This window comes from Poromitra crassiceps (assembly GCF_964638095.1).
Source record: "Poromitra crassiceps genome assembly, chromosome: 4".
In the NCBI taxonomy this organism is placed as follows: Eukaryota; Metazoa; Chordata; class Actinopteri; order Beryciformes; family Melamphaidae; genus Poromitra; species Poromitra crassiceps.
Genome location: NC_139626.1, coordinates 40578182 through 40594040, shown reverse-complemented (window position 1 = coordinate 40594040; position 15859 = coordinate 40578182).

Sequence of the window (15859 nt, the reverse complement as noted above, 5' to 3'; positions counted from 1 at the left end):
GCTTAGTGCGGTTGTTGGTATGACAAGCAACTTGTCCAGCTACATCAGAGATGTAGCAGGTGGGGAAGTGCTTGAAACTTAGCAGCCTGTCTGTGTGGTCTCTTGCAGACTCCGTCCAGAAGAGAAAGTTAACGTAGTATACAACACCATGCATACAGGAAAAATGAAGGACACCACCTAAAGAACGGAAAAAATAGATTTTATAGCAATATCATGATATTGAAAGTTAAGAAAATAAAGAACAATCAAATATCAAGCTATTTCTCACCACCAGCTTTCTGTAGCTTCAGGAAAAGCTTGGGGTACACATCCTTAAAGTTCAGGAGTTCCTGAAGCCTGCACAAAAGATCAGTGTTGGAACCGTCTGAGGACACACCCAGGGCGTTGCAAGCTTCCTGGAGTTCCTTTTTCTTCTGAGGCTGAAATTTGAGAAGTCTCACTTAAATCAATGAGATTCAAGATTCAAGATTCAAGATTTTTATTGTCACTCCATGGTACAAGTATCACGTGTGAAATTCTTGTGCTGTGGACTCCGTTTACGACATAGTACAAATAGGCAACAAGCAATGAGCAATAGGCAATAAGAAATAGGCATCAATAAGCAATACTAAGCGGCAATAGGCAATAAGGCAGATTAGCGATAAGACAAGTCTCCATTTGTCTCCATTTTCCATGAGAAAACTGCATGGAGGTGTATGTCTATATAATGAAGTATACTAAGAAACCAGTAAGATTAGCACAATGTATACCTTCTTTGACTCAATGATTTCAAGTATTATGTCCTCATTTATCTTTGTGAGGGGATGCCTTGTGTTATCTTTTTTCTTCTTTACTGCCTTCTTGGCCTCAGTTTTTGGGAGAATGTTTCCCACTCTTGTGTGCTCTCCCATCCATGGTGCCAACGTGGAGTGGCCAACAGATGTGCAATACGGGTTTGCCACAGATGTTCCTATCAGTAAAACATGAAATTGTAATTGCATTTATTCACAGATTTTGTTAGTGTAGCATACGCTAACCTAAAGGTGTAAGGTTGGTAGAACTTCTTACATTTGTCAAAATTTAAGATAATATAGAGAACATTCACACTGTAGTCCATACCTGATATAAGGCCTTCCGCTATCAGTGACCTGTCCAGATCTGACCATGCCTTGACAATGTCCACTTCAAGGTCTTTGTCAGATATGGTATCCGGGTCTGGCCTTTTAAATGTCCCAACTGGAAAATAAGTATTGAACACAATTACAAAGGCATGAATACCACACAATCTCCTCACAGCAGAGAAGCTAAGTCACAGCTACCTACAAATATGCATTAAAAAAATGCAATTATAATATTCAAAAGGAAAATATTTTTTATCCTTGATCACATAATATCTGTGATACAGACACACATGTGTACATGTGCGTCAGTTATCAGAATCTTTATCATTGCTGGAATTTTACAATAATTGCAGATAGCAAAAATATTCTTACGTGGTACATCGAAGGCCAGTTTGCAATTTGCATCTCCTATTACAACAGCTGGGTGGTATCCACACTGGTAGCAAGAGAAGTCCAATTTAAATTTAGTCAGTGACAAAAAGTGGTGGAACGCTCTCCTCACGGTTTGGTGGTGGTACCGGTTGTCATTGAAGAATGACAGAGTATCCAGCATGCGTCCACTGGTTGTCTTGTTCTGCAATTAAACCAAAAACATTTTGAGGTTAGAGTAATGTGCCAATGAAGGTTAACTCAGTCTATGTAGAGAAAAGACTAACAAATACTGTAACCTTTATTGGGTAACCCTTTATTTTACAATGTACCATGTAACTACATATGAACTACAGTTGAACAGACTCACTCCACTTTACAGGTCTGGTACCATCTAACTACATATGAACACCAAATGTAATTACTGTGTAATTACATTTGGTGTTCATGTCTAATTACAAATAGTTCATATGTAACTATGGACCTGTAAAATAAAGGGTTACCCTTTATTGTCATACCAGATAGCATTTTAAAGATTTACTGAAATCAGCCTTTTCACACTCTGTAGTCGTGTCTAAACAAACACGTGTTACGTCGATTTGATACCTAGGCTCATACGTACTCTTAAATCTAAAGACAACAAGCTTCGTAACCTGACAGTTTTCCTATGTTGTGTTTAACCTGGAACCTAAACTTGCCTGTGTGAAAGGTGTGCTTTGACTGTCCGCAGGCCAGGTTTCCAGGCAAAGCAACACCCCCAAATGTGACATCAGCACTCGCCCCACCGCTTCCTCCTGCCTGACCTACGCCCACTTCCTAAATGAGTAAATGACACTATCAAAATTAAACTAAATCTATTGTCACATTAATATCATAACATCTATATCATAACACAGGGGTTAAGTCATAGGGGAAGTAATAGACAAGTGGAGAACCTGGGGAAGTAACAATACTAAAGTGATATCCATTATCAGTAAATCTTTGACAACCTTTTTTAATTTGAAATGTTGATATGCTTTAACACATGTATAAGTGTTGGCTGGAAGTGTATTATGCAAAGCATTTATGGTGACCTTACCGCCAAACCAGACAGCAGAAGCTCACACAATGGCATTGTTATGATGACACGGTTGTTAGTTGTTGAGTAGCTATTCTTGGAACCTCACAACATTAGCACATGTTGGGCACTCTTTTACAGCAACAGAGACACCTGTTAATTGAAAGAAAAGTACAAAATGTAGTCTGTGTTTTAACTGTCATTGAATCCAGATATGAATGTCATATCCGGATGGATACATCATGCAAAAGTATATACGGTACTCACTAATTTTTTTGACTTACCTTTTTGCACATAGCTCATCCCATACACCATTGCTTGGGTGGTGACTACTTTAGCAAGATTCAGTGCTGGATGGGTGGGCCCTGGACAGTAGGGGCAGTAGTTTTCTGATGGTTCAAAACATGGTGGTGGCTTTTTGTCCTGGGTTCTCAGTTCCACAGGTAGGTCCTGCAGGCAAGGAATGCGCTTTTGTGCATACAAATATTATGTCGTTGTACGTATCTTTTCAGAGTTCACATTGTGTGGCTCACAAGTGATGCTGCTTTCGGTCATGTGACATTCCAAGTCATCAATGTCCTCCACCTGGCTATTTGTGGTGGCTAGCAATGTATCCGGGGACTCCTGGAAAATCCACCACATTCCCATCGTCATATGATTTTCCAGTTCCCTGACACTGACAGTTCCACTGTCCTGCCACAGCATCAAATGAGACTCTCGTCCTCCCAAACTGACACCAGTTATATCTCTGATGTGTCTTTGGAAGTTTTTCGGAGCTGTTAGCACAGCTGTGCAGTGCGGACATGCCAAATGTTTGGATTCCTTGTCTGTGGAGTCTTCTGTGATATGTGTCTTTTTTTCTTTTTGGAGTTTCTGTTGAGTCCTTTTCAGCTGTCCTTTTTGAGCAACTTGGCTTCTCTGAAAAAACAAAAACAACAGCCATTATCACAGCTTTTAATGTAAAACATTGATAAAGCTGTATTTTATTTTTTTAACCGCCATACTCAAGCCACAGGATGTTTGCCATGTGAAGCACATTTGTAGGAGGTGGTTCTGAAAGTGTGCAGTATGGGCTAGAAAGACTCTCTACAATCTGTTTATGTTTTGCCGCACACTGGGAAATGTAATCTGTAATCTGTAATCTGGGAAATAACATTCAAATACATGTGACTATAATTATAGTTTCTGAATGCACAACATAGGTTTTACATCTTGTGAAAGGTACTGTATTAGTACTTATCACAATTGACAGCATTTTGTCATTTGTAATGAAAATTAAATGTATTGTAATTTAAAATAAATAACAACAAATGAGAAAGATTTAATGCCATGTTTTACCTCGTCTTTTCCCCGCTTCAATGCCTGCAGGAGATAGACAATGTGAAAATAAGTCACACATTAGATAATTATTGTAGCTCAATCAAAGTCGACTTTTCAAAAAAAAAACATTCACCCCAAGATAAGAACCAAAGACTATGTAGGGGAGAGCCGGGATGAACGGGGCGTTTTTTTCTATTCTCCTCTCTGCACAGAGAGGAACCCGACTTCCGTAAGGGACTGTTCGTTATTTATGAGAGGGGGGGGTATGGTGCAGGGGCGACTTTGTTTTCGTTTTGTTCCTTCACCCTCCCCAGATCTATAAATATTTTCCCATGTCCCTCCCTGAGTGACTGGAGATAAATGCATCACCCTCCCTCCACCATAAATAACCACACTTTATCATATTCACACCAAAGGTAGTAGCCTACTGAAGAACGCTACGTTTGATAGCGCCCGACATCGGGGGGGAGAGGGGGCGGGGGGCATATAACGTTAATAGTACCCAGCCCAATATGGCCTCATCTCCTAGTTATAAAGCCTACAGTAGCCTAGCCAACTGCATATGTGTCAACAATTCCAGCTCTGAAACAATATAGGCTAAAGCGATGATAAACGTTTCCAGTCAATGCACCAAGCAAACTGCAGGACCAAAACAACCTATTCTGCACACACACACACACACACACACACACACACACACACACACACACACACACACACACACACACACACACACACACACACACACACACACACACACACAAAACATACCGACACGTGCATATTAATGACCGTTCTCCCAAATGTACTGAATAGGCCTGTACACAGTGCATACTGTAGGAGCAGCGTCCACAATATTGGCACGGCGGCCATATAACACTTACCATTTGATGGTCGCATGACAACGAAATCCCTGGAGTTGGGGGGAAAGTATAGGTTTTCTGTACCAAATCCTGGTGTACGTTTTTCATCTTGAAGGATAAATCCTCACTTTCAGTTTCTGTGTTGTTTTTTCCCGCTATCTTGTATTTGGTACCACCCACTGTACACTATCTACCACTTTCTCATGTGCATAAAACACGGAATGTGCGCACGGCGGCGCAACCACAGTAATATAAGACTCACAATGTATTTAGCCTATAGCCTATATCATCAGCAGATTCACAACTTAACAAAGGCGAGTTGTTGTTACGAGCTGTTGGCAAATAAATCTTGTTTACCTTTCAGAAGTGGACACCAGCGGGGGCTGCGTCAGCAAAGGTCTTTAAATAAATCCAATCATCCTCTATTAGGATTCTCTCTGCCAGTTCATTTTATATGGAGATTGTTGCCAGTCCATTAAGTCTGTCTTGTTTCATTGTAGGCTACTACTGCAGAGGTAGTTTCAACTTTGAGAAACTTCAGATATTGTATCTTGCAATTTTGGTCTCTCCAATGAATGGGCAGGCAAAGTGCGCACTGCGCGCTGCACAGGGAAACAGATTGTTTTGGAACCCAGAAACAATGTTAGAAATATCGCGCTTATTTACTGATTACACTAATACTGGTACACACATATGAGCACATGGCCTATGCTACCTTAACCCAAAGTTAATGATGTAAATTAGTCTACTTGTAGGCTATGTCATTTCATTTACTCCGTGTCCCTTTTCCTCATTCAAGCGGGATGGAGAAGACATGATGACCCGCCCTCCTCTGCCTTTGATTGGCTAGTAGTAGTGCTTGTTTAGGCATGAGGAGTGATGATTGGTTGGGTTAGGGTAAGAATATCAGGGTAGGCCAATCAGAGGCATAGTAGGGCGGGCGGTTCGTGCCGCGGACAGCGGCGAGAGAATGGATCTAGCGGGGAAGAGCATGAGAGGCAGAGCGCTGGAGAATATTTGGAGAGCTGCAAGTGAAGGCGCACAAGTGCCACCCTAGGCGGTCGCCTATGTCGCCTATATGTTCGAACCGGCCCTGAGCCTAGCCAACTGCATATGTGTCAACAATTCCAGCTCTGAAACAATATAAAGCGATGATAAACGTTTCCAGTCAATGCACCAAGCAAACAGCAGGACCGAGTGAGGGCCTGTACACAGTGCATAGGAGCAGCGGTTTACGTGAAAGGAAGGAATGGGAGATACCAAGTCCAGTCACCATACAGGTAAACCATAGATATAAATAGGGGAGTAAACACGAATTTTGGAACGAAAAAACGCATTTAAAATATATACAAAATACAAAAAATGAATGTTGTATAGTAAAGCCAAAATAAAAAACACAAGTCCCTCCCCAGTACTCAAAAAAATATTTGATATCCCTCCCCCTTTCTGCACCATACCCCCCCTCTCATAAATAACGAACAGTCCCTAACCAGACTTCATTGTGAACAAGATACACTTGTCCTCTCCCAATAGCAACCGTGTTTTTCTATTTTGGTGAAACGAGTCGGGCGCAATCAGGAAGTAAACTAATCTTGCGCGGATCTCCTCACAGCCCTGTCTGTTGGTGTGAACGCTGCAGGCGCGAGGGATGAACGGGGTTTGTTAAATCGTCCCTAAACCGATACATACATCATTTTTCTTGTATCTAACGCTCATTGATGCTTCAGTTGAGTTCTCCGAGCAAAATGACCATGCTTAGTGTCAAATCAATTCATCATAAATGTTGAAAATGTCCGAAATTAGTCCAATGCTTCAAACTATTTTGAGCATAAATCACGTAGGTTGCACATCACGTCCTATCCACCTCCAAATCATGCGTGTCATCACTCGAGGTAAGTTGGTTCATTATCCTATCACTCTAACCCTGGACATTTCCAGCAAACAACAGCAAAATAAATAAATCTTTACTAACAGAACGACAAACAACCACCATGCCCCGTTCATCCCTCGACCGTCTCCCTCAATGTTTTGCTACCTAGCACCAAGGAGAAGACTGCATTTGAAATGAAACCTTCACTGTTATTTAGCCTACAGATAGGTCTACGAGATGATATACATTTACAATCGCCAACAAATAAACATAGCCGTACAAACGGAAAAAACTCCCATTTTGTATTTTTTACTTACGAAGTGAAGAAACATCTTTTTGGCTATATCTCCGGTAAAACTGGTCAGAAATGAAAACTTTTTTCACGACAAGTTGTTTTTTGGGGACATCCGCATTATGACGTCACCGGAAATTCCGCACTACAAGCTTAACGCGATAAAAGGTCCGTGCTGCAACTACCCCTCTGCCCCGTTCGTACCGGCTCTCCCCTACCATGTTTGCCATGTAAATGGTGTAGGAAGTCAAATGCCCGTGCAAAAGGTTGAAATGCACAAAATGGGCAATGGTAATGACTTCTGGATCCTTGCATTTTCTCTTTGCAGTAGCAGGCCACCACAAATGTCTTTGAAAAATAAGTTCATGAAATTGGTGAAATGCTTTAATCTTCAAATTAAAAAAGAAAGTAATCACAATTTTTTTTTTTTTTTTTTTTTTTGCAGGCCAGGCCAGGCCAGGCCACCGGGCATTTGCCCGATGTGCCCGATTATGCAGTCCGCCCCTGCCTGCGCACACCAGCTGGCAGGCATATTCACAGACATTTTTAACCAGTCTCTCTCCCTCCGGCAAGTTCCCCCGTGCTTCAAAACAGCAACAATCATCCCCATTCCCAAACAGCAGAAAGTGACCAGCCTCAACGACTGACGCCCAATAGCCCTAACACCATAGCCATAGCCAGCAAATGCTTCGAAAAGCTGGTTATATCACAGATCCGCCCCACACTCCCCCCGGACCACGACCCGCTACAATTCGCATACCGCCCCAACAGGAGCACAGCGGATGCAGTAGCACACGTGCTCCACACCGCCCTCTCCCACCTGGAGGGGAAGGACACCTATGTGAGAATGCTGTTCGTGGACTACAGCTCAGCATTCAACACCATAGTACCCTCCAGGCTGGTAAGCAAACTCAAGGATCTTGGACTAAGCAAAGCGATGTGTGACTGGATCCTGGACTTTCTAACAGACCGCCGCCAGGTGGTGAAAGTGGGCAACCTCACCTCCTCCCCACTGACCATCAGCATAGGAGCGCCACAGGGGTGCGTCTCCAGCTCCTTCTGGTATGACCTCTACACCCACGACTGCGTGGCGACTCAAACTTCGAACACCATCGTGAAGTTTGCAGACGACACAGCGGTTGTGGGGCGGATCTCCAGGAGCGACGAGTCAGCCTACAGAAAGGAGGTGGAGGCCCTGGAACAATGGTGCCAGGACAATCACCTCTCTCTGAACGTCTCCAAGACAAAGGAGGTCATTGTAGACTACAGAAGGGGGGGGGGGGGGCGCCCCCCCCAATCACCATCCACGGCACAGTGGTGGAAAGGGTGGACAGCTTCAAGTACCTGGGAGTCAATATCCACCAGGACCTGACATGGGCCAACCACACCGCCACTGTTGTCAAAAAGGCCCAACAGCGACTACACGGACTCAGGCACCTGAAGAAATTCGGGCTAAGGCCAAAAATCCTCAGGGACTTCTACAGAGGCACCATTGAAAGCCTGCTGACTGGCTGCTTCACCACCTGGTATGGGAACTGCACCACCATGGACAGCAGGGCGCTAAGAAGGGTGAGGCGCGCGGCCCAGCACGTAACAGGATGTAAGCTGCCAGAACTGCAAGATCTGTACAACCAGCGGTGCCTCAGGAGGTTCCTGAAGATCATCAAAGACACAAACCACCCCCACAACAGTCTGTTCTCCCTGCTACCCTCAGGGAGGAGATAGGGTCCCAAGAGCACGCACAAATCGCTTGAGGGACAGTTTCTTCTCACAGGCCACGAGACTCCTTAACATATACAAATAGTGTAGTAGCCGTACTGTACCGCACTGTAGATGCTACCATTATGTATGACTAATGTTCAATAGTATGTTTAATTAGGTATACGCTATTTGCACCTAACAGAATGTTATTATGTTTAATTATGTTTAAAGTATGTTCATGCCATTTGCACTATGGGCAGTGAATATGCCACTGTCTGTGGCGTGTCTTACTGCTTTATTGCTTGTTGCCTCTTGTTTTTTATATATCTTTTATTTTTTGCACTATGTTGTAACGGAGCCTACAGCACAAGAATTTCACACGTGATACTTGTACTACGGAGTGACAATAAAAATCTTGAATCTTGAATCTTTACCATATAGCAAAAAGGCAACATTCCTGACGAAATGGTTATGGACGAAGATGATTTTAACAGTGTAGGCTACTGGTGGATTCTGATCTATGTGGACACTTGAGCCCATATGAGGAGGAATTGCGACGTCTGGAGGGAGAGGAAGCTGTTGCTGCAGCGGCCAAAGACAGGAGCTGCGGGTCCGAACAGGAGAATGAGGTTACAGTAGGGTGAAATATATAACGTCGGCAACTTTGTTTTGTGTGTTTGCCTACTAACAAGTGTTGGGACTAATCCACTACGCTTTGTGGTAACGAGTAGTGTTCTAATTACCTTTTCGAATTAAAAAAAAAAGGAAAAAGTTTGAGAAACACCTTGAAGTCCTATTTCTTTTTTGATCAATTGTTTTTTAATTCAAAACAATCATGACATTTTCATATATAACATATTTTTCTCCCCTTCCCTCACCTCCCCAATCTCGGTCCCAGTTCCCCACAAAACAGAACAGAGAAAGAAAAACAAAAACAAAAAACAAAAAATAATAAATTATTATTGTTATTTTATCCCTCCACATCTCTAACGTAGTGTCCCTGGTCCCGTTCACAATCGCTTGAAGTCCTATTTCATATGTAATGGGCTGTATAGCCTATACTTAGCCTTGTACCAAGACGCTGATTACATTACACTACATCAGCGTCTTGGATACTTGTCCCCTTTTCCGGTCGGCGGTTTTGGTTTTCCCTGATTTACGTGTCCATAAACGTTCAAATCCAACATGTAATGTACTCACCCTCAAAGCCACAGATGTTAGGAAGCTCTACGGAAGCGTCGCCGGGTCTTTGTATATTCCTTATTGTTCAATAAACGTGCATTTTATCCCAGATGTCCGACTTTTTCTCCTCACTTCTTCTTTGTCCCGCAATGAATGAGTGCACCGGCTGTCTACTGCGCCACAGCGCCTCTATAGCGGTTGGGAGGTGTATATAACCAATGTGCAATACACCTCCCAACCGCTATAGAGGCGCAATTCCAAGACTGTTTAGGGGAAGAGGTTTTGGAGAGAGAGGGACATCCATGCCATGCGTAATGTATCCAAGCCAGGATTTCCAGTGGCTAAGAGCTGTTTAACATCTGATTTGTTTCCACACAGTAAATCACAGTAAATCACATGAATATTGTTTTGTTCTTATACAGAACTTATACAGCACTTATACAGCACTCATATGCCCTGTTATATTTATGTTGTAAACGGAGTCCACAGCACAATAATTTCACACGTGATACTTGTACTACGGAGTGACAATACAAATCTTGAATCTTGAATCTTGAAATGGTCCAATGAAGGTCCCCGGGCGCTGGAAAGAAATAGCGACCACTGCTCCTGGCCTGCCCCCTGGAGGAAAGGACAAGTCTGGATGGGTCAAATGCAGAGGACATATTTCACCGGCCACCGTTAGCATGAGTGTGTGTAGTGGCCGCATGCATGTGTTGTAGTGTGTTCGTGGGGAGGTTAGGTTTAGGCGTGGGGGGTGGGAGAGGTTAGGTTTAGGGTTAGGGTCTGGGGGAGGTTAGGTTTAGGTGTGGGGGGTGGGAGAGGTTAGGTTTAGGGTTAGGGTCTGGGAGAGGTTAGCTCCTCCGCCCAGACCCTAATGGGGAGCAGTTGACTAATGGGGGAGCAGTTAGGCTAATGGGGGAACAGTTGCCATAAGCGTCAAAGATGACTTCCATGGGTTTACATTGAGTTTAGTCGGAAAGCCCAAGTCGTTTCATGGGTCGCTCAAGGGTACCATGTTAGTAACAAGCGACGCACAAGGGACGGGACAAAGCGTCAATATGCGCTCGGAGTGAGAATGGGTTGGTGTGTATGTGTGCGCGCGTATATTTATTGTGAAATTCTAAAATATGTGTATGTGTCGCATTAAAAGGACCCCACCCCTCTGTATAACCTCATGCTGCCTTTTCAACTTCTATTGTTCTAATTACATCTCTCCCAGTGAGTATATCCCAAAATCATGAGTTCTTTGTTGAAATAGCCTACGGTACGGTACGGTACGGTACGGTGCGATGCGGGCTTTCAAAAAAACACAAAATAAGTTTTGAGTAGCACAGTCCACACGCTGTGTGCTGTGGTTTGGTGAAGTTTGGACAAATTAGAAGGCGAAATAGCGATTTCTGTTAAATAGGCCCCACCCACAATACTTTGCAAGTCGATTATACACAAATCCACCGGCCAATTTGTGTAGTCCGCCATCTAGTGGTGCCGCCATTCAGGCCCGGTTCTACGGGGGTGCAAAAGCATGCATTGCACCCTTATTTTAATTGTCTACATGCTCAGTTGAAAAGTAAAAATAAATAAATAAATAAATTAAATAAATTAAATAAATGCTGCAGCTGCACACTTACTGTTTAAACTTGAATTATAGTTGAATGTATGGCTTTTTGGCACCTATATGTAACCTTTTAATAATTGTATTATCATTATATGATCCAAATATTTCAGTAAAGCACTTGAAACACTTGAAATATTCTTGCTTGGTTGGTATCATTCTACTTGAAATGATGGTCAAATGCATTATTTTTAGTAAAATAACATGTCAAATTTGACATTTGACATTTGAGTGGGCCCGGCCTTTGGCCGGGCATTTGCACCCCTTCCTATTTAGGATGCACCCCTAGTCATCTTGTTCTGGAACTGGCCCTGCCGCCATTACTGCGGTGGCAGGTAGACTGTGCTGCTGGCTGTTGCAGACTGCAGTAATGCTATGCCAAATGAATGACAGCCTCATGAGCTGGATTGATGACGTGAGACAGTGGCCCCAGTTACTGATGAAGGGGGCACGGTGGCTCAGTGGTAGAGCTGTCGCCTCACAGTCAGAAGGTCCTGAGTTCGATTCTCACCTGGGACACTGTGGGCGCTGTGGTTGTGTTCCCCCCCATATCTTCAGTGCCTACTGCCCAGGTGGGGTATCTCGTCGTAAGGGCCTTTCTGGTTGTGCGGAGTTTGCATGTTCTCCCCGTGCTCCCCCAGGGGGTTCCTCCGTATATAACCCCCCCACTAAAAACATGCAGAAGATCAGATCGTCATCGTCATCCGACCAGTGACGACAACATCCGAAGTTGGTCCCCGGGCGCTGTACGAGAAAGCGACCACTGCTCCTGGCCTGCCCCCCGTGACATGGTGAGAGTGTGAGCAGGAAGGCTGACATGGTGACATGGTGAGAGCGTGAGCAGGAAGGCTGACATGGTGAGAGTGTGAGCAGGAAGGCTGCCCTGCGATGCACTGGCCCAAGATGTTCCTCCAAATCTCACTAGCTCTGTTCCCAAGGACGGATTAGGAATGCCGAGGTCCTGCATGGGCACAAACACTTGGAGGCCCCCCTATGGTACTTATATGATGGCCATCCCCATGCTCATTTATGTCTCAAACTGTTGCAGCCATTTTTTTGTTGATGCCATTTTATTACACAGAGTTGGTGCAAGAATGATAAAAAAGGTCAAGAATCCCTCCAAATACACCATGCAGAAGATCAGATCGTCATCGTCATCCGACCAGTGACGACAACATCCGAAGTTGGTCCCCGGGCGCTGTACGAGAAAGCGACCACTGCTCCTGGCCTGCCCCCCGGAGGAAAGGACATGCCTGGATGGGTTAAATGCAGAGGACACTTTTCACCGGCCACCGTCAGCATGAGTGTGTTGTGGCCGCATGCATGTGTTGTGGTGTTCGTGTGACAATAAAAGACGGGGCTTGTCCCGTTACGAGAGTACGAGAGGTACTATCTTATTATGGATGGGGATAGTCAGAGGTGTAGTGCTATCTGGAGAAGTGGGGGAACGCACCTATAGCTCTATGGGGAACACTCCCCTCCCCTGGCACACGCACAGGTCCCAACAACCCCCCCCCCCCCCCCGCACGCAAATACGCGTTATTATGGAACCCACACCGCGGTTCCGCCAAAACCATGCCCTGTGCCCGCCTACGTGGCAGTCAAGCTCCGGGATTGGCCAGGAGCGAGTATTTTATTCCCTTTTGACAGCTCTGCCTCTTGACAGCTCGGATCTCCCACATCACAAACACTGCGCCCAGCCCGGCGATTTCATTAACGGTGCCCCGAAAAAAATTATTTTCGCTTGTGAAACAAATGTTCAGTGTCAAAATCATAGGCAGCGTGAGGGCATCACGCATGGGACAAAAGCACATAAACAGCAAGACTTGCACTATAGGCTATATGAGATAAGAAAGGCCACATCTGGCCATGAAATAAAATAATACATTATGATGCATAATATGCTCAAAATTATTATAATTATCACTGGTATGGCCAAATTGAGATCATTTTCCATTCCTTCTTCACAAAGAAGCAATGCTCACCTCTATTCGATTAAGGCAGCCGTGCAAGTCTCCATGCACTGCGCATTCCACAACAAAAGAACATTGCCAGCTCAGATTGTTCATTTGTTTTGTTTTCTCCAGATAGTCCCGTATTCTGCTTTAACACGCTTTCTCTAAATTGGCCCAGTTGGCGTTGTGGGCGCTGGTAGATGCGTTCCATAACACACAGTCAGAATGTAGGCTATTCTGTTGCACACTGAATGTATTCTGTTACACACTGTTAATGCGTTAATTGTAGCAATATAAGTTCATATCAGCTTGTAGCTACGAATCGGGGGCTGTAACAGAGATCAAAGCGGCTGTATCAGGTGAGCTGGCGCTGCCCAATTACGCACAGGGGGGAGACCACGGCTTCAATGCGCAGATGAAATATCATCAAAGTTGCCAATTGATTTGTACTGCCGCCGGCTCAACAGGTGTTTCTGCACTCCTCCAGTTTGCCCATGACATTATTCAGGTGTTTGTTGTTTTTCTTCCTTGGGAAGAACCGTGGTGGGTCCCATAATAACGCATCGCAGTAGCACTCTTCTTCATGCTGTCGTAAATAATAACGTACAAAACACCCCTTGGAGAAGTGTGGGAACGCCGTTCCCCCGCGTTACATTAGCACTACACCTATGGGGATAGTAATTATTCAAATTGTAAATAGCGGAAAAAAGACCACTTAAAGCAGCTACGAGCAACTTTTTCGATTGTTATTAAACAGTATAATTACAATATTGATGCATCACATCTTACCTATAATAGTAGCTGAGACCAAAGCCGTGTGTATCTGAGATTGCTCCCTTAAGTGATTAATAACTCTGTGTCTGTCTAAACTTGCGTCAACAGGGGGCTCTCTAGAGAGACCGGACCGGGTACCCGGAAGTGAAACGCGGAAGTGAAACCCGGAAGTGAAACGCAGCTGCCTGCCTACGCCGTTTGCGCTGCCTAGCAACATAACATAAACAATGTGAACGCCACGCATACTCTCGGGAACATCTCTCGTTATATTCTAACAGGTTTTTTGGAAGTTATTTTGTGGTTATGGCCGAAGTGGCTGCTGCAAACCGTTTCATTTCACTTCCTGATCTGCCCTGGCTACAGACAGACTAACACTGGCCGATTCACTCGGGGTTCAAGCGAGACTACTCTGCGTTGGTCTCGTCGACTATTAGAGGCAGGGCCGCTGGAAGTCATTTTAAGCAGGGGGTGCTGGGAGGAAGGGACAAAAAAAATTTGGGCGTTTTCTTTTTACATTTTTTTGCCATATTTAGAGGAATATCTCATTTTAAATCAACATTAGGATACTGTTGTGATGTAATTATTCAGTATTTTCTCCTTTTCTCACTCATTCAGAGCAAAGAGGGAGATATATAGCATGATGATAATGCTCTATATCTCCCTATTTGCTCTGAATACACCAGTTAACATGACACAGACTTAACATGATAGAAATATTATCAGCAAACTTAATGACTAGACTAATTATTCTGATCTGAATGGCATATATCAAGAAACATTGACTCCTCTCTTTGCTGTATAGTGGGAGGTGCATTTTTGAGTAGGCTATTAAAATAGCATGTCAAGTTCACATTTCTTTATTGCCAGATTAAACAATTCGTATTGGTTGTTGGTTGGTTCAACACAACATGTGCGTGCATGCGCGCTTCTTCTTCTCTAGCCTACAAGCATGTAACTTCCTTGATTGTTATTGTTGATAATTCTATTTAAATAGGCTACATTTTCATTTCCCGAAACATTCTTAAACAAGAAAGGAACATAGTGCACTGCAAAATATTTTTAATTACATTTGTAAAAAAAAAAAAAAAAAAAAAAATTTTTTTTTTTTTTTTTGGAAAAAATCTAGGGGGTGCTGCAGCACCTGCAGCACCCCTACTTCCCGCGGGCCTGATTAGAGGTAAGATGTGATGCATTGATATTAAATTTATACTGTTTAATAACAATCGAAAAAGTTGCTCGTAGCTGCTTTAACAAGCCGCATTTAAAGTGATGTTATTGTGTAAACATGCTAATGTTAACGTTACTGTAACTAGCTAGCTAGCATAATAAACAATCAAGTTGCATGTAATCATTGCACACCAATTACATTAGTAAAAATAAAATAAAAACAATACGAATTTCTGTTTTTTTTTTTATAGGTATTCAAGAGTATTTTATTAATCGCCTGGCTTGTGATGAGCAACAGAATGCCAACTACAGGTCTCTCATAGAGGGTCAAAATTACATGAGCTCGGGATGGATTGGTCAAATATTGCACACTCTACCAGATGATGAACACATCATTCTGTCCGATATCCACAGTCCATCAACAACCATCATAATGTTAACATAACCCATGTCATAATCAGTGTTAGTGTAGGCAAGGCAGCTGCATGCTATGAGGTGAAATAACGTTAGCGATTTACGACCAAAACCTACCATGCTGTTGTTATTGCGAACAAAGTCCTTTCAGTTAATATTCTTGATCCACCTCTGGCGAAC